This window comes from Podarcis erhardii, assembly GCF_964252035.2.
Source record: "Podarcis erhardii genome assembly, chromosome: 6".
In the NCBI taxonomy this organism is placed as follows: domain Eukaryota; kingdom Metazoa; phylum Chordata; class Lepidosauria; order Squamata; family Lacertidae; genus Podarcis; species Podarcis erhardii.
Window position 1 is genome coordinate 81711261 of NC_138510.1, and position 9428 is coordinate 81720688.

General features: G+C 40.7%; 1 long non-coding RNA gene across 1 annotated transcript in view; it reads left to right on the forward strand.

The window, feature by feature from the left end:
• The window catches only part of LOC309344056, a 35130-nt gene extending 28289 nt beyond the window's left edge, over nucleotides 1–6841 (forward strand). Inside the window, exon 4 of the long non-coding RNA XR_014157586.1 lies at nucleotides 6718–6841. This is a non-coding gene — a long non-coding RNA (uncharacterized lncRNA). The remainder of the gene's footprint in view (nucleotides 1–6717) is intronic.
• The last annotated feature ends 2587 nt before the right edge of the window (nucleotides 6842–9428 follow it).

Consider the following 9428-nt stretch of genomic DNA (forward strand, 5'->3'; position numbering starts at 1 on the left):
TTTGTTTTAATATTATTTAAGAGAGCTTGTATGCCACTTAATTGTAACTAAAATCTCTAAGCAGTTTACCAAAATAGTTGTAACTTTAACTTTTAAAACCAAGCAGTCCGTGCTGTTGTTCAAAGTGAATGATAGTTTCTTTTCTGACTTCTTTTCCATCTTCTTGGTCTTCCTTCTCTAACTCCCCTTCTATATATTGCAGCATAAAAATGCTTCACCTGAGTATTCTTAATTAAAAATTTGGATTTAATATCAATTCCGCGTGATATTAGCCTAGGGGGATTTTAGCTCCGTTACTCATCCCCTGAAAGGTTAGAACCTCTCGTTTTTATGAGATTGCAATCAATTTCTGAGCAGATGAGTTCAAATCTGACTTTTGCAGAGACTCGGGATACATTTGTGCACTGGAGAATGTATTTTTATTTCCATCTTCATTACTATTCAAATCAATTTATTTTTAGTGGTACATGGTAAGCTCAATAAGAATGTTAAAAGGCCACATATTTTTGCACTATTATGCAGGTGCAGCTAAAGCTTTATGTGGTGAGCTGAAAGCCTGAGTTTCTTCTCATTATAGTGTAAGAAAATCTCCAGTGGAAGCGTGTTGAACAAGATTGTCTCTAAGGTCTTGGTTGGCAACTAATTTTTAACCTACTGGCTCACTCCCTTTGGAGACCAGAGAGAGGCAAAAGTTAACCATTTTCTTCCCAGGCTGACCAACGAAGGTGGTCTTGGCAGTGAGTGAATCATTTGCTGTGAGATCCAAGCAAGGGATGGCCTTTGAACGACTGAGACTCTTAAGGGGGAGAGCCAGGATGCATCTCCATTCCAGTTGCTGGAAATTGCAGGTGAGGGTACTATTCTGCTCAGGTTCTGCTTGCAGGCATCCCATGACTACTGCGAGAACAGAGCGCTTTTTGGCCTGATGTAGAAGGCCGCCTCTTTTACGTTACACTTGTAAATGAGAGAAAGCGACCGATGCAGCTGTAGGGAGAGATGGGGAGGCACATGCAGATATGTATGTGTGGAGCTGGCTGGACTTCTTGCTTAGACACACTAAAAGTGTAGATCTGCTGGGTGATATAATAATAATAATAATAATAATAATAATAATAATAATAATAATAATAATTTATACCCCACCCATCTGGCTGGGTTTCCCCAGCCACTCTGGGCGGCTTCCAACAAAACACTAAAATACAATAAGCTATTAAACATTAAAAGCTTCCCTAAACAGGGCTGCCTTTAGATGTCTTCTAAAAGTTTGGTAGTCATTTTTCTCTTTGACATCTGGTGGGAGGGCGTTGCACAGGGCGGGTGCCACTACCGAGAAGGCCCTCTGCCTGGTTCCTCTGTTGTGATTGTTCCTCAATAAAGTAAACTTTTACGATCCTAGCAGGGTTAATCTGCATGCAAAATTTTCCCTAGGCACTGGATAGCTCAGTTGATTAGAGCATGGTGTCAAGGTCACAGGTTTGATCCCCATATCAGACAGTTGCATATTCCTGCACTGGACATTTTAAAACAGAGGTTGGATGGCCATCTGTCATGGACGTTTTGGTTGAGATTCCTGCATTGCAGAGGGGTTGGACTAGATCAGCCTTTCTCAACCTGTGGGTCCCCAGATGTTGTTGAACTACTACTCCCATCACCCTAGCTAGCAAGGCCAGAGCTCAGGGATGATGGGAGTTGTAGTCCAACAACATCTGGGTCGAGAATCGCAGGACTAGATGATCCTCAGGGCCCCTTCCAACTCTACAATTCAGCGATTGATTCAATGATCAGTATCATTGGCTAGATTAGGTAATGTTTTGAGTTTCGTTTCCTTCAATACAGGGAGCCCTTGGGCAAAGTGCTTCCTGGAGAGCCACTTCATCAGTGGATCCCAGTGGGCAGCAGCAGTGTTCTCGGAGTTGCATCAGGAGCAGTGTTGGAGATTAAAATGGTGGCTGCACCTAGCTGCCTAGCACTGCACAGAGAGCAGGTCTAGATGTTGTTGTTGTTTAGTTGTTTAGTCGTGTCCCACTCTTTGTGACCCCATGGAACAGAGCACGCCAGGCCCTCCTCTCTTTCACTGCCTCCCGCAGTTTGGTCAAACGCATGTTTGTATCTTCGAGAACACTGTCCAACCATCTCGTCCTCTGTTGTCCCCTTCTCCTTGTGCCCTCCATCTTTCCCAACATCAGGGTCTTTTCCAGGGAGTCTTTTCTTCTCATGAGGTGGCCAAAGTTTTGGAGCCTCAGCTTCAGGATCTGTCCTTCCAGTGAGCACTCAGGGCTGATTTCCTTAAGAATGGATAGGTTTGATCTTCTTGCAGTCCATGGGACTCTCAAGAGTCTCCTCCAGCACCATAATTCATCAATTCTTCGGCGATCAGCCTTCTTTATGGTCCACCTCTCACTTCCATACATCACTACTGGGAAAACCATGGCTTTAACTATACGTACCTTTGTTGGCAAGGTGATGTGTCTGCTTTTTAAGATGTTGTCTAGGTTTGTCATTGCTTTTCTCCCAAGAAGCAGGCGTCTTTTAATTTAGTGACTGCTGTCACCATCTGCAATGATCATGGAGCCCAAGAAAGTAAAATTTCTCACTGCCTCCATTTCTTCCCCTTCTATTTGCCAGGAGGTGATGGGCCCAGTGGCCATGATCTTCGTTTTTTTGATGTTGAGCTTCAGACCATATTTTGCGCTCTCCTCTTTCACCCTCTTTAAAAGGTTCTTTAATTCCTCCTCACTTTCTGCCATTAAGGTTGTGTCATCTGCATATGAGGTTGTTTCCATAAAGAGGGACCCAGGGTAGGCATCAGTGGTCGACTCCAGCCCAATGATGCTAAATGCTGATGTCAGCCCTATTTCAAAAGTCTGCTGGTAGTTATTTATTTATAAAAAAAATATTTATGTACCACTCTAGCATAGAAATATATCAAATCGGTTTACTGCAATATGTAGTAAAACCATACAGAAAAACTTGCAAAAGAATTAAAAACAAGCAACAGTAGACTGTTGTGGGCGATGTACTCTTAATTGCTTGCACAGGCTTGGCGGAATAGAAAAGTTTTCAGCAGGCGTTGAAATGTTGGCATGGAAGGTGCCTACTGAATCTCTCCTGGCAGGGTGTCCCATAGGACCGGCTTAGTTTCTCTTGTAAAATGAGCCTCACCAACTCTGGGACAGAGGCTCCCGCAGATGATCTCAATGATCAAACTGGGATATAAGGGTTCAGGCACACTTTGCAAGAGTGGTTTGCACGTTCAGCTAGTTAAACCTTATTTTCACAACACTGAACTAGACTGGAATGTGTTTCCATATTTGCAAGCGAAGAGAGATTAGTCGCTTACTTCTAAAGCTGAACCATGGCTGCTGTTAACAGTGAAATAAAAATTTCCCTGTTCTCAGACTGATTTTGTATATTGTATACTTGATACTTCTCTATAAAAGTAAAACCTATGGAGAATGGTGTGTGTGAGAGAGTTTGGAGAATGTAAAAACCCTCCCCTTACTCTAATCATATAGATGACAGGAACAGTTTCATGTGATTTTTGTAATTTTAATTTCGTCTCCCCTGAATGTAATTTAAAATTTTATACTCACAACTGTTTTGGTCATTAGTATTCTTTTCTTTGAATCTAAAGTGTAACGGTCTTTCTATGAATGATTGTGCAGTCATGCCACAGCTGAGGTGAAGATTTAGCTTCAAATAAATCATTTCCACATTCTTGCTTAAGTGGCTATTTTAGAGTAGGGAAACACATTTTCTATTGGGATGTAATGCTGCAATTTCCTTGACCTAAGGTCTGAACAATTTTTGAGTAATGTAGGTTTAGTAGTTTAACAACAAAAAAGAAATATATATATAAATGAAAGAAGCAAAAAAAAAAAAAAAAAAAGGTAAATAAAAGTACCAAAATCTGTAGAACTAAAACCAAATGAATTAATCATCTTTTAAAAATTAGTTTGACAGATGGGAAGTTCCACACATAACTTTTTGAAAACTAGGAGCAATACAGTATGAGTCTAAGGGCCACTTACATATTAGATGTACACCTATTGTTATCAGGGAACAGCGATTCACTACAGCTGTTTACTTAGCATATTTAAAAGCATCTTAGTCCAGTCTTCGATTCCTGAATTATGATTCAACAGTGTCCAGCCAATGAGCTCTAAGGAGCACACTCATCATAGCATGAAGGCAATATGCTTTTTATTTGTTTTGATTGTATTCAGTAAAGTCCTACTCAGAGTATACCGACTGGAATTAATGAGCCTAAGTTAGTCATGTCCAATAACTTCAGTGGGTCTTCAGTGTTGATTACCACTTTCTGTTACAGCATCAGGGGCACATTGCCTCTGAACATGGAAGTTCCATTTCACTGTCATGGCTAATTGCCACAATAACCTGTTTCCTCCCCTCTGTATAACACGTGAAGAAGCATATTTTTCATTGTGGGGGAAAATAGAGTCACTATTGGTTGTAAAGGTAAAGGGACCCCTGACAATTAGGTCCAGTTGTGACTGACTCTGGGGTTGCAGCGCTCATTTCGCTTTATTGGCTGAGGGAGCCGGTGTACAGCTTCCGGGTCATGTGGCCAGCATGACTAAGCCGCTTCTGACAAACCAGAACAGCGCCACCCACGTCCATATTCTATTATAGTATTTGCCAAAATCATAATCCATTGCATAGTTGCAGCTACACATGACCAGCTGACAGTAATGTCTTGCTGGTGGGTTTCCCATAGGCATCTGGTTAGCCACTGTGGGAATATTCTATTATAGTATTTGCCAAAATCATAATCCATTGCATAGTTGCAGCTACACATGACCAGCTGACAGTAATGTCTTGCTGGTGGGTTTCCCATAGGCATCTGGTTAGCCACTGTGGGAACAAAATGCTAGACTAGATAGTACCATGGTTGCTGTGCTTATACCCTGCAGACTTTTCCTGTATGGAGCGCATAAAATGGGAAAAGAAGATAGCTATTCCCAAACACTCAAAGGACAGGTGGATGCCAACAATTCTGGGCAATTGCAATTGAACCACAAATCCCGGGCACATGTCTATCACATGTCCCCCACTGTATGGAAATGAGCACATTGCCCTTTCACACTTACTACGTTTTGCAACCAGAATTGCGTGTGAAGGAAGAAAGGGAGAAATCATTATTTTGCAACTGTTCATGTCCGTAAGGGGATGGTGTGGGGCTAGCCATTAACTAATCAAATTTCAGAATACTCTAGCATTAAATGGTGACTCTGTTTTTACTGTTTTACTCTGTGTTTACTGTTTTAACTGCTTTTGAACATAATAGACCTGCTGGATTACAGTGGTACCTCGGGTTACATACACTTGAGGCTACAGACTCCGCTAATCCAGAAATAGTGCTTCAGGTTAAGAACTTTGCTTCAGGATGAGAACAGAAATAGTGCTCCAGCGGCACAGCAGCAGCAGGAGGCCCCATTAGCTAAAGTGGTGTTTCAGGTTAAGAACAGTTTCAGGTTAAGAACGGACCTCCGGAACAAATTAAGTACTTAACCTGAGGTACCGCTGTATCTAGTCCTGCACCCTGTTCTCACAGCTAGATGCCTATGGGAAACCCACAAGCAGCACCTGAAAGCAGAAGCTCTTTCCACACTTGTGGACTCTGAGCAATTGATATAAAGTGGAATTCTGCACACAGGTCTTTTGGGATCCATCCAACCCCAAGCCGAAAACCTTTCAACAGTAACACTTTGGTGGTGAATTGCATGATGAGGTAACAAGTGATACAGAGTCCTATATGGATGAAATTTGAATGTGGAAGAGAACAGTGTGAGAGTCTGCTATTTATTGCATGTGGATTAATCTTAAAAGGAGGACACTGGTGCCGAAGTAAGTCAAGTTCAGTATCTTGATGTCAAGTAACTCTGTACTAAGAAGTGGGGAGCGGGGGGGGGGGCGGGAACAAGTTATTTGATGAGATCTATATAACTGGGGCAGCATTTTTGCAGCCACTTGACTTTGTTAGATGGAAGGAGTTGGAAGTGGTCGAAGTGATTCCACCCTAACAACAAACATAAGCAATTTGCTTGCTTTCCAAACAGCTTAAAATAAATAAATAAATAAATAGATCAAATCACTAAAACCCTTGTAATGGCTGTCAGACAAGCTGATTATCTTTTCAGCAGTCTTTTATTAAGTTAATACCTACAGATGCTCCCTCGGCTGATGCCAACAGGTAATCTATTCTGGAAGATGCTTCAATGACTTTTGATGGCTCCTGGTTGCTGGCCACATGTACTGAACACAGAGGTTGAGTGTTTTGTCTATATGTAAGTGTGGGTGACTAGAGAGAAAAATCAGCGTAGGTAGGTAGCTAACAAAGGGAAAGGAAGTTTTAGGTTTTGTGGTTGCCTTGATGTTGCCTTGCCTTTTTTTTTTTGGAGGGGGGACTGGTGCTTTTAAAAATACTAACTATATGTCTGTTGGTTTGCCTGCTTCCCCAAGTAACTCACGTATTTGTAAAAGGCACAAGTCTCCTGTTCTTTCACCTCACGAGGAAGTTTGCCCTGTGAAAGGCAGCACCCATGAAAATTCCTTTTGTTTGGGGAACTGAGGGGGGAAACTATCAAAACTGTGCTGATTGTGAGAAGAAATACCACATAAATTATTTCTTGGAAAATGCTTAGTTACACTTAGAATTGATTAACATTTCTGTGCTTTCTTTTGTTCTCATTCAAGGGGGAATCTTTTCAAGGCACCCTATTCAGGCTAAATGTAAAACTTTCAAAATGCCTTGGCCTTGAAGAGCACAGAGATACATGAGGATGGATGCATCAGCGGAAAATGGTTTAAAAATATGTCAGTGTAAGTCCCCCACACCACCCTAGCCAAGTAGATTGTAAGTCTGCCGGTTTATCAACAAATAAAGATACAATATTGTTTAGTGCTACCTACCTCTCAAATCACAAAAGTGGTTTTTGTGAGGGCTAGACAATACGGAGCAAGAATGTATGTTTAAAGATGCATTTTTTTCGCCAGGTTTTTTCTGATGAAGAACAATGCATTGCTGTGATTTTATAATTATGTTTTAAATTTCATGAGCTTAGTGAAATAAATTATGTGGCTTTGCTAGATCTTAAATAGTTTTGTTCCACTTTAGAACCACAGCTGGAAGAAATTAGGAAGACATATATTTTGTTTTTCTTTCAAGAGAAAGAAAAAATTATGAAATTACTTTCTGATCCTATGCATGTTTACACTTGAGTTTGGTGGTACTTATTTCCAATTAAATGTGTATAGGATTGCAGCTTTAATTTCACTACGCCTCTGCTATGACATTCATAATCAGTAAATGTGAGCTATAGTGGCCCAAGAGAGGAAGATTTCGATTTCATCTCCGGTCTGCTGTTCACAGTACAACAATATCACTGAATGCAGCTCCTTTGGTCTCTGCCAGCTCTCACATTCAACCAGCTTTTAAAGAATGCTTTGTATGCTGGAAAAAAACCCTGGTTCAATCTCTTCTGTCTAGGTAAGGCTGGAAAAAGCACCTACGAGCCAGTTATTGTAGACAATTCTGAGCTAGACCGACCAATTGTATGTCTCAATATGTCAGCTTCCTAAATTTATATTGGGCACCATATTTTATTTGGTGTGTGTTGCCCAGGGAAGTACTGTGCGCTTGCATTAGATCTGCAACCTCTGTCATTGACTTTTGGCTTTTTCATTGCAAGTTTTGAAATGCAAAAGCTATAATAATAATAATAATAATAATAATAATAATAATAATAATAATTTTTTATTTATATCCCGCCCTCCCCAGCCGAAGCCGGGCTCAGGGCAGCTAACAACAATAAAATAATACAACATTCTAAAATCATTTCATTATAAAATTAATTCAAATCAAATTGATGGCAACCATTGGGCTAGAGTTCTGTGAAGATTGCCAAAGGAGGGAGTCAGGCTGTGCCCTGGCCAAAGGCCTGGTGGAACAGCTCTGTCTTGCAGGCCCTGCGGAAAGATGTCAACCATAGATTGGTTATCTGCACGTTCGGCTGCGTAACTTTGATGGTGTGCCATGGAGATTAAGACTACATTCTTTTGCACACCTACCCAGCAGCAACAAGCACGGGAAGACCTTTCTCTCCTTAGTAAAGATTAATGGGATTGGGCTGCACAAATTACGGTATCTCTGATGACTCAGACATAATTTTGCAGTGACCAAGCTCTTGCGGATTAACAAAGCAGAAAAACAAAAACACCAAAAGAGGCTTGCTGCAGCCCTGTGCCTTGAGGTCACTGCTAGGCGTTGCATCATCTGCATTGCTGTGGGATTATGTGTACTTTCAAATTAAGAACAAAACGACTAAAGTGAATCCCAGTCTTTCACTTTTGCGCAGATGTTATAATTACATTTATATGTTAACTATCTGGGAATTGGAAGTTATGCAAAACGAATAGTTTTACTCAGAGTTGAGTATCCATGGGAAAGGGCTATAGCTCAATGGTACAGCAACCTTGTTACATGCAGAAATCAAATTTCCAGCATCTCCAGGTCAGAGATGCTGCCAGCCTGTGTAGACTATATTGAGCTGGACGGACCAGTGGCCTGACAGCTTTCTGTGATACATGGAAAAACGTCTCTCATTCTAGAACAGAAGTGGTATGTGTGCATGCACTCATCAGATTGCGAACAACATTCTCCCCACTTCGGAACAAGAAATTTAACTTCGCTCATATTTGTGAGTTTCCTAAATTTGTGATTCTCAAAAAGAGAGGTACATGTGTGTCCCTGTGCACTTGTGTGTGTTCAAGGAGAAGAGGTTTACCTTGACCTCCCCTCCTCTTAATGCATCAGCTTAGGTTTTGTTTTTTGTTTTGTATTTGTTATTGAATTGAGAGCCATTGTCAGGTGTGGCATATCAGATAGGGTGCAGAGATCTCAATCAGGATAAGATTCTCAGAAAGGGACTGGCTTGTACTTGGATAAATAATGAGATTAAATAGTGAAACGAAAAAAAAATACAACAGTGTGTTTTGAGAGCATTTGTTGAGGTCCCATTTTTAGGACTCTTTTTTAAAAAATACATTTTTATTAATTTTAACATATAAATTATAAACAGTACCACACAAATTATTACAAATACAATCTTATTGGACCTCCATCAGCACCTCTGTTGATCTTCCGTTTCAACCACTTTTTATGCATTACTTAATTTTATATTGTCTTTACCTCTCTTAACACATCATCTCCCCTTCTCCATCTTTACAATATTTCCAACAATACTCCTCACAGAACTTCTTGCAAACCTACAAACGTCGTCCGATCATCACAAATACTTTTCATATAGTTTGTAAATTTACTCCAGTCTTCGGTAAATTTCTGGTCCCGCCGGTTTCGAATCCTTCCTGTTAATTTGTCTGATTCTGCATAGTCCATCAACTTCATC